The sequence below is a fragment of the Cnephaeus nilssonii genome (genome assembly GCF_951640355.1).
Source record: "Cnephaeus nilssonii genome assembly, chromosome: 4".
Taxonomy (NCBI): domain Eukaryota; kingdom Metazoa; phylum Chordata; class Mammalia; order Chiroptera; family Vespertilionidae; genus Cnephaeus; species Cnephaeus nilssonii.
In genome coordinates, this window is record NC_137075.1 from 41,223,117 (window position 1) to 41,234,895 (window position 11,779).

The window sequence follows — 11,779 nt, forward strand, 5'->3', positions numbered from 1 at the left end:
AACGGTTTTCTTCCGTTTTCCCGTGAGGTTTGCCTACTTGATTACCTTTCCTCCCCATACTGTCTTTCCAAGATTGACCTTGCCCAGTAAAGAGCTCTGTCAATAGATTTCTGTGGCTATATGGATAAGCTAAACAGTACCAGACAGTAAACAAACTAGACCATTTTTAGAATAATGTCATGGATGCTAAGCAAAGTTAGCGTTTATCAACTCTTCTGGTGAATCTTAACAATATAAGAAACTGGATCCCTGCAACGCAGAAGATTGCTCACTACTTATGTTAGAACTCCTTGGTTGCAAGTGACCTTCACTTAAGCTAATTTATGAATTTATATAAAAAAATTATTGCCTCATGGAACTAAAAATCTGGGCTTCAGGCATGGTTGGATCCAGAAGCCTCAAAGCAATGTTACTGGGTTTCATCTCTCTCCTCTCTCTTTGAAGGGCATTCTCCTCTTAGTGACAAGATGTCCTTGGGAAGGTAGGAAGGAGAGAAATATATCACATGCATACATGATGCGTCCCACAATAGAGAAAATTGAGGAGGGATTCCCATGCCTATGTATGTCCAATAGGTGAGATCAGATCCATGTATTATGCTAATCTGAGACAGGGAATGACATACCAAGCACTAAGTCAGCTGACCATGTGTTAGCAAAGCCATTCTTTACTGAAAGACTAAAAGGATCTTCTACCCAAGATGAATATTTTAAGTAGAAGCAACCAAATAGAAGTAACTAAATAGAAGTAATTAAATAGAAATACCAAACAATTGAGCAACTATCTTAATCTGGTAAATTTCATGTAATGAGTAAATTCCTAACTCCCGGCTTCAGAGAACACCAAAGCTGTTTCTGTGTGCGTAGAGTAATGCACAAATACCTGTAGGCTGACAATACAATGAACTCTAAGTTATTTACCCAGCACCCTAAATGGAAATACCCTCCACAATGTCAATAAGTTCTACATTCTCCCCACCACTTATTCCTGTAATGAATGGCAATGGAATTCTGTGATCCAGTGGAATCTGGCAGTTTTTTCCCATGGGGTGGCCAATGCTGCATTAAAATGAACTACATTCTTGATGGAAGGGAAAGATAAGGTGTGGCCAGCTTCCATTTACCAACATCCTGCCGAATGATAGAGCAAGAAATGCATGCCCTCTGCACTCATGAATTGAAACTTGGAATCATGAAAGAAAATGCACTTTAACACACTGAAGCTTCAGAGTCATTTAAGAAAACTTTTTAAAATTTTTCTTTCATGCCTATTTCATTACTCATCACTACATATTTTTTTGCTGTAGCTAAGTAGAATAGAATAATGCCGAGAAAACAGCTCAAAAGTTATTGCAGAGAATGCAAATTCCTACTGCAGGCTTAAAAACCTCAGAATTCTCCTTTTTGTTGGTTAAAGTAAAGGAAAACGCTGACTACATTTGGGGGTCATACCCAGAATACAGTAGTTGAGAGAGAGAATTCAGAGCGCAGATGTCTGCTCAGAATGTAAGGAGGGCCAGCAATACAAATAAATAAAAATAAATCTAACCTGTTCCCAGAAGGTAGGGAAAGTTAGCAAAACAGTTTCCCCCATGTAACATCATTACTGTAGAAAATGATTCTGTGGCCTTTGAAAATAAAAGATGAAAAAAATAAAAGATTCCGTGGTATTTTAGATGGTTTTATTAAAAAAAAAAAAAAAGAGGAAGAGGAGGATGGGGATGGCAAGAGGGGAAGAAAGGAAGAGGAAAAAAAAGGAAAGAAGAATATGTTGATCCCTTGCTGGTATAAACTTTGAATGAACTGTTTTCTACAACAGCCTCCTTAAAGTGGTTTAATTTTTTAAATTTTATAATACTGAGAAGCTGAGGTCTTCTAAAGGCAACGTTCAATGGTTAAAATCACTGTTTTAAAACTTCTGCCTGCCCGAGCTTCCAGATTGGTGACATTTGGAGATTTGGGGGCAGTGATGTGCTCCAGGGGGCATGGAAGCTCCTTCCCTTTCCCCATACCTCCCATCTCTTCCATTTGTCTGTTCCTGGGTTATATTTTTTATAACAAACTGGTAACCTAGTTAAAAAATAACAATAAAAAATAAAAAATTTATTTCTGCTGAATGACCAGCATGGCTCAGTGGATGAGCATCAACCTATGAACCAGGAGGTTGTGGTTTGATTCCATGTCAGGGCACATGCCCGGGTTGCAGGCTCCATCCCCAGGGTGGGGTGTGCAGGAGGCAGCCAATCAATGATTCTCTCTCATCATTGATGTTTCTATCCCTCCCTCCCTCCCTCTCCCTTCCTCTCTGAAATAAATGTTTAAGGTATTTTAAAAATTATTTCAGCTAAGAAGCAAAACTAATAGGAGCTCTTCTGTGTTTGCAGGGAGAAGTGGGAGGGGAGCATTCATACGCAGCATGGGGTCAGCGCCTGCCTAGAAACTAGAGTAGGGGAGGTAAGCTGCTGCTGGCTGGGCTGTCTTGCTTCTGCTGAGGATTTACAGCTGAGCCGGGCAATCGGTGCCAGCAGCTGGCCTCCCAGTGTCCCAATGGTTGCAGACAGCAGAGCAGCTTTTTTGCTCGGCAGCAGTGCGCTTCCTTCATGATCTGACCACAGCTGCATGGTTCCCTCAGGAACAGTAGAGGGCACTGTTTCACGATGCCTGTGCCATCCAGCTATTTCTTTACATTATTGGCCTGTTGGATGCAGACCAGATGGGGGAAAGTCCAAGATAAAAGTAAACCTGTCCCATTTTTTTTTCTGCAGGTTCCTAGGCCAGAAAGGTTTGAACATCAAGAGCATAGATGATATATGTAGTGCCCTATCCCAAGTGACTATAACCTGCCTAAAATCTTCAAAATAGATGTTCTGAGTAGATTTCTTTAACATACTGTGTTCTTACACCTACGCCCACCTTGAAGCAAGACTCCACACTTTGATAAATCCCAAAAACAGATCTTACTCCTCCGTGCTAAATAAAGTTTTATAAATATTTGAACTTAAAATTTATGAAGTCAGAGGAAAAAGGGTGCATGGTGCTCATCACTCTGCAGAAACTGAATCAAATTCCCTCTTGGTAATGTTTATTTTTCCTTTTTAAAGTCCTCTCTCCTCCCAACTCTTTCCATAATCTACTTTCTTCTTACTCCACACAGCTTTAAAAAATATTGCTGCCTAGAACCTTTCAGCTCTCCCTGTCAGATTATATTTTCCACTCAACAAAACTACAGTTTAGGAGTTACCTATACAGTTAACTGAGTTCTTTCTACCACACACAATAAAATGCCCGAGCAGATCCAGAAAGAGCACAGCATGAGTTTGCCATGACACTCACCCAGCCCCTTTAAAACAGACATGATGTTAATGATCATAAATTCCATTTCTTGAGCTCTTATTCTAGGCCAGGCACTGCAGTGTTTCTCTTGCATTCTTATATTAAACACAATCTTACAAGGTAGATATTATCATGCCCAGTTTACAAATAAGGAAGCTGGTTCTGAAAGCAAATAAAGCAACTGAAGTTCTGAGATGAAGTAACCAAGATCCATGCCTATGTCTGGCTCCAAAGCTTGACCTGTAAAACCCCTATAATTGACAGCAGATGTTGACCAGATAGCTGGCCAAGGAGAGGTTGGGGCATAGTCCAGAGTGTTGGTATGTTCACCTACCTGTGAAGGGCGAAATCCCAGCCACGATTGCATTTATAGAAGAATCAGGCAACCAGGAGACTCTCCAACAAAGCATAGACTCATGGAATTGGCAGGAAATTTGGGGACCACTCATTCAAACCCAGTGATGTTTCCCCAAGATCACTCAACTAGTTACTAACAGAACCAGGATAAGAACCTGGTCTCTTGAGTCCCTTTTCAGTGGTCCTTTAAGTAAACTAGCATTCCCAGACTTTTTTTTTCCCAATCATGATATAAAGTTTATTTATTTTATTTTTTATTTTTTTAATTAATTTCTTTATTGATTAAGGTATCACATATTTGTCCTCATCCCCCCATTCCCATCCCACACCCCTCCCCATGCATGCCCCCACCCCCCTGTTGTCCTTAACCACTGGTTAGGCTCATATGCATGCACACAAGTCCTTTGGTTGATCTCTCCCCCCTACCCCCACCCTCCCCTATCCTCCCTCTGAGGCCCGACAGTCTGATCCATGCCTCCTTGTTTCTGGGTCTGTTCTTGTTCATCAGTCTATGTTGTTCATTATTTCCCCTAGACAAGTTAGATCATGTGCTATTAGAAATACACTTATAAGAACCGAAAATGAGACAAGCAATAATGGTTATCCTGACAGTCAAATGAATCAGTCTGTAGTGAGTTTCTTTCTGGGCCAACAGTTCTTTTGAGACCCAATTTCAATGTCCAACAGTTCCTTATGTGTACATATCAGCAATGACATTTCAGTTCTGGATGGTGGAGAAATGGTGGTAATGCAGGTCCGACTCTCTCTGGTTTGGTCCTGGGCAACCTGCAGTGACGCACAGCTGCTAACTGCTAGTATGGCAAGGCGACGTCAGCGTCTTCCATCTCTGGACTGCTTCTCTTCTGTCTTCATGGCTGGAGTAGTCCTGTCGATTCCTCTCTGTTGCTGGAATCCACATGGTCTCGGAGTTGTTTTCTGAAAATATACAAACATATTCTCAACCAAAAGTTAATAAAGGAATATTTTCTATAAATTTGACTTGGGCTTCTATTTCATTTTTTGCCCAAATGATTTTCCTCTGGCTTCTTTTGACACCTTGTGTGTTTTTTATGGGTGTCTTGCTTTTAGCTTTACAATTAATTTTCTAAAGTATTAATTTTCTAGATGTAATTTACTTACAGGAGACTTTTCCTTACATGATATTCTTCTACTACCCCCCCTTTTTTATTTAAATATTATGAGGCTTTTGAAAATTTTATAATGAAGTCTTGATAGCTTTTAAATTTTAATTTTTTTCACTATAATATTACTGTTTTAGGTTCGTTACATTGTGCGCAATTTTATCATGAGATGAACTACCAATAAAAATTTTAGTTAACACTTTAGGAACACCTTTTTGTCCAGTACAATTAATTTTTCTAGAATATTTGCTTGTTTCAACTAGCCAATTTAAATTTGCCTGAAAACTTGACTACTATTTTACTGTCAAATTTATTACTCTAACAACAATCTTATTTTACCCTGTAAATATTAGTGGAAAGGATTATTTGCCTTCTTGAGTAGGTCCTGAGCATTCCTGGTGGTAGGCTGGATTTAGATATCATAAACCCACTTCCCCACACCATGGGTACAAGACAACTCAAACAATTCTTGTTGGAATGAGAGGACAGCTGCTATCGGCCAAGTCTCTGTCTGTTACCCGGGTCCCGATTTGAGCTGGGCATGGGACGTTAAGCAGCCCTGGGGGCAGGAGGCTTCCTTCAGAAGGGGTGAGTGTTCAGGCCCCTGCAAAGTTGGGGCGTGAGGGTCTGTGCCCCACCTCTGTTGACCCCCAGGTTCTCTCCTGATGGCCCCTCTGTGACTGTGCCTATCTTAGGTTGTTCCTTTCCTGAGGAATCTTACCCATCTCTGGCTAACCAGCCATCCTCCAGGACCAAGCAGGGTGACCTGAGGTTCAGTTTTGTCTCCTTGGTAGCCTATGCCCCCAGGGCCTCCACACCCAGCACCTGCCTTGGGATCCCCTCGCCTGCTGGTGGGGCCCCAGCACTGATCACATATCTTGGGGAACCCAGGTTTCTTCTCCAGGGAGGGCTCAGTTCACCCCACTGGGTGAAAGACAGATCCATGGCACCAGTCATCACAAGACTTCAACCTCGACATGAACAGAGAGCTCCGGCAACAGCTGTGAGCAATTGAATTGTGAGAAGAGGGTCCCTCTTGGCCTAAAGGGCAAGAGGGACCAATATAGAATGCTCAGGTGCCTTCCCAGGAGGCCCTCTACACAATGAAAGAGATTAAATCCTTACATGTCCTTTTTAAATTGCTGCCAGACATTCAAAGAATTGGTTTGTAAGTTTGCTTGGGATACTTGTATATTCTGCTGTTGTAATTCTAAAATATCAAGAGATGTGTTACGTTTGTCTCCCAGCACCAAACAGATGATTTTTTTTTTATCCCCAAGGGTGCAAGGAACTATTATAAGTAATGGGGGTGATCCAAATCTGGGAAAAATTTTAATGACAGTGTAGAATAATACCATGTAAGGATATTCTTTGTTCTAGTCCATGGCAATTCCCTTTCAAACTGGCTGTCCATTTCTTTTTTATAGACAAGGTCTTAGTTACATTTTTTGCACCTCTACCAGGGGCAAGTAGTGATAGTAGTGATACCCTTTCTTTGGTGTCCACACAAGCCAGAAACCTCTCTTTAATTTTACACACAAAGGGGCATTGTTTTGATTTTGTGTCATACAAAAGGGAAGCTGGGTGGAGACCCCTGTGTATTTATACTTTCTTGCCCCACCCATGGACCTCCTGGATGACCAAGGTGTTTGGTATTATTGGTAACTATATTAGTCAGGGGATCAGCCCACGCATTCCCAGACTTTAAGGTAGGGCACCAATATAACAGCGATTTTGTTGCAATTGTTATTTAAAACCAAAATCAACTTTACCCTCCTGTCTTCTAAAGTAAAGGTATAATTCTTACTTCTGGGGAAGTAAATTTCCATATTTCTGTCCCTGCTCCTATAGAAACTAACAGGAAAGGCAAGAGAAGAAAGGGTGACACTTGGAACACATCAACCGTTTTTTTTTGCAGAGCACATCAATCTTGAGCTATGCAAAGTGTGAATTGTGGGGGAGTAGTAAGTGCTAGAGCTGAAATGCTCTTTAAATCATAATATAAAGGAATTTTTGTCACATCTGGAAGAGGAAGCAAGAGAGAAAGCTGAGCAATGGGATGAGACACTGAAATCCAAGTTAGTAGAAATGATAAAGGGACTTTTAGAAGCTAATTTCAATTTTATTTTATTTTCTAAGTGGTGCTGCAACCTATGCTCCCACACACTTACTTCAATTGCTAATAAAATCTACCACACATGATTGTAGATATTTGTCTCTACAGTTGTCTTGTGTTGACTCTTACAAGCAAATTTTGGGAGAAAAGAAAGGATTATGTCTCAAGTTAAAATCAAGGCTGGATCAGAGATCAACAGCCTTATAAGTTACAGAATGGAGAAGTGACTAGGAGAAAAGATTTGCAAAAATTCTCAGGAAAAGAAGAAAAACCTGGAAGGTGGAGGATGGCAGGAAAGGCAATCTTAGCTAATATCAAAAGTGGGGGGCCCCTGGTGACACCTAGATTATAAAAGAATCTTCTACATCATTCTCTTCTTTCCTCTTAGTTTTCTCCAGAGTCAGGCCAATGTCAAGGAGCTTTTCCCTTATGTTTTCTTCTGGGAATTGTATGGTTTCCGGTCTTACATTTAAGTTGGGTTTGAGTTGACCCATTTAATGGGTTTGAGTTGACCCATTCTGAGTTGATTTTAATCTGTGGCATAAAGATCCAATTTCATTCTTTTTCATCTGGATATCTAGTTTTCCGAAAACCACTTATTGAAGAGACTATTTCCCCCATTGTGTATTCTTGAGGCCTTTCTCAAAACGTAGTTGACCGTGTATGCCTGGGTTTAATTATGGACTCCATTCTGTTCCACTGATCTATGTCTCTTTTTATGCCAATAGCATATTCTTTTGATCACTACAGCTTTATAAAGCAGTTTGAAATTGGGAAGTGTGATGCTTCCAGTTTGTTCTTTCTGCTCATGATTGCTTGAACCATTTGGTGACTCATGTGGTTCCATACAAATTTTAGGATTGTTTTTTTCTATTTATGTAAAAAATGCCATTGGAATTTTGATAGAGATTGAATTGAATTTGTAGGTTCCACAGTTCCGTTTATTTGGGTCTTCTTCAGTTTCATCAGTGTTTTACAGTTTTCAGTAAACAGGTCTTTTACTTCCATGGTTAAATTTATTCCTAAATATTTTGTTCTTTTTTATGATATTGTAAATGGTGTTGTTTTCTTGATTTCTTTTTTAGATAAGACATTGTTAGTGTATAGGAATGCAACTGATTTTTGTATGTTGATTTTGTATCTTGCAACTTGACTGAATTCACTTATTTGTTTTTACGCTTTTTTTTTTTTTGGTGGAGTATTTATAGTTTTTTTATATAGGGTGTCTCAAAAATGTATACACACACTCTGAATAATTATAAAGGCAGGTTTTATTTAAAATACATTTCATTTTCAAAAATTGAGCTATTAGCTGTTAAAGTATGTGTGCATTTTGGGGACACCCTGTATAAGATCGTATCATCTGCAAACAGAAACAATTTTACTTCTACCTCTCTGATTTGGATACCTTTTATTTCTTTTACTGGCCTAATTAATCTGCTAAGACTTCCAGTACTATGTTTAATAGAAGTAAGGAGAATAGGCACATTTTTCCTAATCTTAGAGGAAAACCTTGCAACTGAGTATAAAGTCAGCTGTGGGCTTGTCATATATGGCCTTTATATGTTGAGGTACACTCCTTTCATAGCTAATTTGTTGAGTTATCATGAAAAGATGTTGAATTTTGCTAAATGCTTTTACTGCATCAACTGAAATGTTCATATGATTTTTATCCTTCATTTTGTTAATGTGATGTAATATATGGATTGATTTACATATGTTGAGCCATCTTTGCATCCCTGGAATCCCACTTGACCATGGTGTATGATACTTTTAATGTGTTGTTAAATTTGTTTTGCTAGAATTTTATCATGGATTTCTGCATCTATGGTATGTTTATCAGGGATACTGGCCTGTAATTTTCTTTTCTTGTAGTGTCCTTGCCTGGCTTTGGTATTAGGGTATTGCAAGCCTGATGAAGCCAGTTGGAAGTGTTCCTTCCTCTTTAATTTCTTGGAAAAGTTTGAAATGGATTGGTATTCTTTTTTAAATGCTAGGTAGAATTTATTAGTGAAGCCATGGTCCTGAACTTTTCTTTGTTGGAAGAGTTTTGATCAATCTCCTTACTTGTTATTGGTCTGTTCATATTGTCCATTAACTTTTTTTTTTAATCTTCACCAAAGGATATGATTTTTATTGGTTTTAGAAAGAGAGGAAGGTGCAGAGAGAGAGATTGATGTGAGAGAGAAACATCCATCAGTTGCCTCTCATACGTGCCCTGACCGAGGATCAAAGTCTCAACCTTTTGGTGTACAGGATGATGTTCCAACCAACTAAGCCACTCAGCCAGGGTCATCCATTAACATTTTTTTATTGTAGTAAAGTACACATAACATAAAATTTACTGTCTTAACCACTTTTAAGTATATAATTCAGTGGTATTAATTATAATTATGTTGTGCATCCATCACCGCCATCTATCTCCAGAATTCTTTTCATCTTGCAAAACTGAAACTTTATAACTATCCTATCTAATAAAGAGTAATATACAAATTAACCATCACTCAGCTGTACCCACAAGCCACGCCCACAAGCCACGCCCACAAGCCAATCAGAAGTGAGTATGCAAATTAACCCAACCAAGATGGCTGCAGGCACGGAGAGAGCAGGAGAGAGGCTTGGGTTTCCCCGGCAATGGAAGAAGCCAAGCTTTCCACACACCCTGGCTGGCCCAGGCCTCCGCTTAAGGCTACAAAGTTTCAATTATAGAAGATAAATAAATCCCAGATACCAGGGCCTCCGCTTGGGTCGCCGGGGGGCATGGCCGGCCTGCAAATCACCACAGGCCCCTCACCCAGGCTGCCCCATGCCCCAAGGGAACCCCCACTCTGATCTGGGACACCCCTTCAGGGCAAACCAGCTGGCCCCCACCCATGAACCAGGCCTCTATCCTATCTAATAAAAGAGTAGTATGCAGATTGACCATCACTCCAACACACAAGATGGCTGCCCCCATGTGATCACAGATCCTGCCCCCATGTGGACACAAAATGGCCGCCACAAGATGGCCAGCAGGAGAGGGCAGTTGGGAGAGACCAGGCCTGCAAGGGAGGGCAATTGGGGGTGATCAAGTCTGCAGGGGAGGGCAGTTAGGGGTGACCAGGTCGGCAGAGGAGGGCAGTTGGGGGCAAACAGGCTGGCAAGGGAGCAGTTAGACATCAATCAGGCTGGCAGGGGAGCGGTTAGGGGGTGATCAGGCTGGCAGGCAGAAGTGGTTAGGGGCAATCAGGAAGGCAGGCAGGCGAGCAGTTGGGAGCCAGCAGTCCTGGATTGTGAGAGGGATGTCCGACTGCCCGTTTAGGCCTGATCCCACCAGGATCGGGTCTAAATGGGCAGTCGGACATCGCTCGAGAGGGGCCCAGATTGGAGAGGGTGCAGGCTGGGCTGAGAGACATCCCCCACCCCCGTGTACAAATTTTGTGCACCGGGCCTCTAGTTAAACAATAACTCCTATTACCCCTCCCCCCAGTCCCTGGCAAACACCATTATACTTCTGTCTCTATGAATTCGACTAATAAAAGGGTAATATGCAAATTAACCATCACTCCATCACAAAGATGGCGGCGCCCATAGCCACAAGATGGCAGCACCCAGTCCTCTCAGCCCTTTTGGAGTCCCCCAGTCCTAGGAGGGTAGCCGCTGAGAGGGGGCGTGAGCAGCCTGGCAGAATGCTTGCTTCATTGCCGCAGCAACGAGGCAAGCATTCCACGCCGGCCATAGAGATCCTCTGGGCAGCGGGCACAGAGCGGCCAGGAGGGGGTAGGGAACACTTGAGTCGTCACCCCGGCGACGAGGCAAGCATTCTGTGCCTGGCTGTGGATGAGCCTCTGGGCCACAAAGAACCTCTGGGCAGCAGGCACAGAGTGGCCAGGCCCCACAGAGAGCTACTGGCACACAGATTTGTGCACAGGGCTACTAGTTATACAATATTTGACTTTTGTGACTGGCTTATTTCACTTAGCATAATGCTCTTAAAGTTTATCCATGTTGTAGCATTTGTATAAATGTCCTTCCTTTCTTAAGGGTAAATAATATTCCATTGTATGGATACACCCCATTTTGCTTATCCATTCATCCATCAGTGGACATTTGGGTTACTTTTACATTTTAGCTATTGTAAATATTCTGCTATGAACATGGGTGGACAAATATCTCTTCAAGACCCTGCTTTCAATTCTTTTGAACAAAAGTGGAATTGCTAGATCATGTAGTATTTCTATATTTAATTTTAAGGAACTGACATATTGTTTTCCAATGGTTGTCTCATTGTACACCCCACCAAGTGTAAAAATCCATGTCAACACTTGTTATTTGCTATTAGTATTTTTAATATAGTAGCCATCCTAATAGATGTAAAGTGGTGTGATTTTTTTTATGATTTTGATTTTCATTTCCCTAATAAATAGTTATGTTGAGCACATTTTCATGTGCTTATTGGCCATTTTTATTGTTTATACAGCCATATCTTCTTTGAAGAAATATTTATTCGAATACTTTACCCATTTTTGAATCAGGTTATTTGCTCTTTAGTTTTTGAGTTTTAGGAATTCTTGACATATTTGGAATATTAATTGTTTATCATATATATATATATATATATATATATATATATATATATATACATATATATATTGCAAATATTTATTTCCATTTTCTTAATTGCATTTTATTCTGTTAATATCTTTAATGCACAATTATTTTTAATTTTCATGAAGTCAAATATGTCTATTTTTTTTTGCCATGCCTTTGTTATTACACTCAAGGAATCATTAACAAATTTAATGCTGTAAAGGTTCTATACCATGTTTTTTCCTAAAAGTTTCATAGTTTAA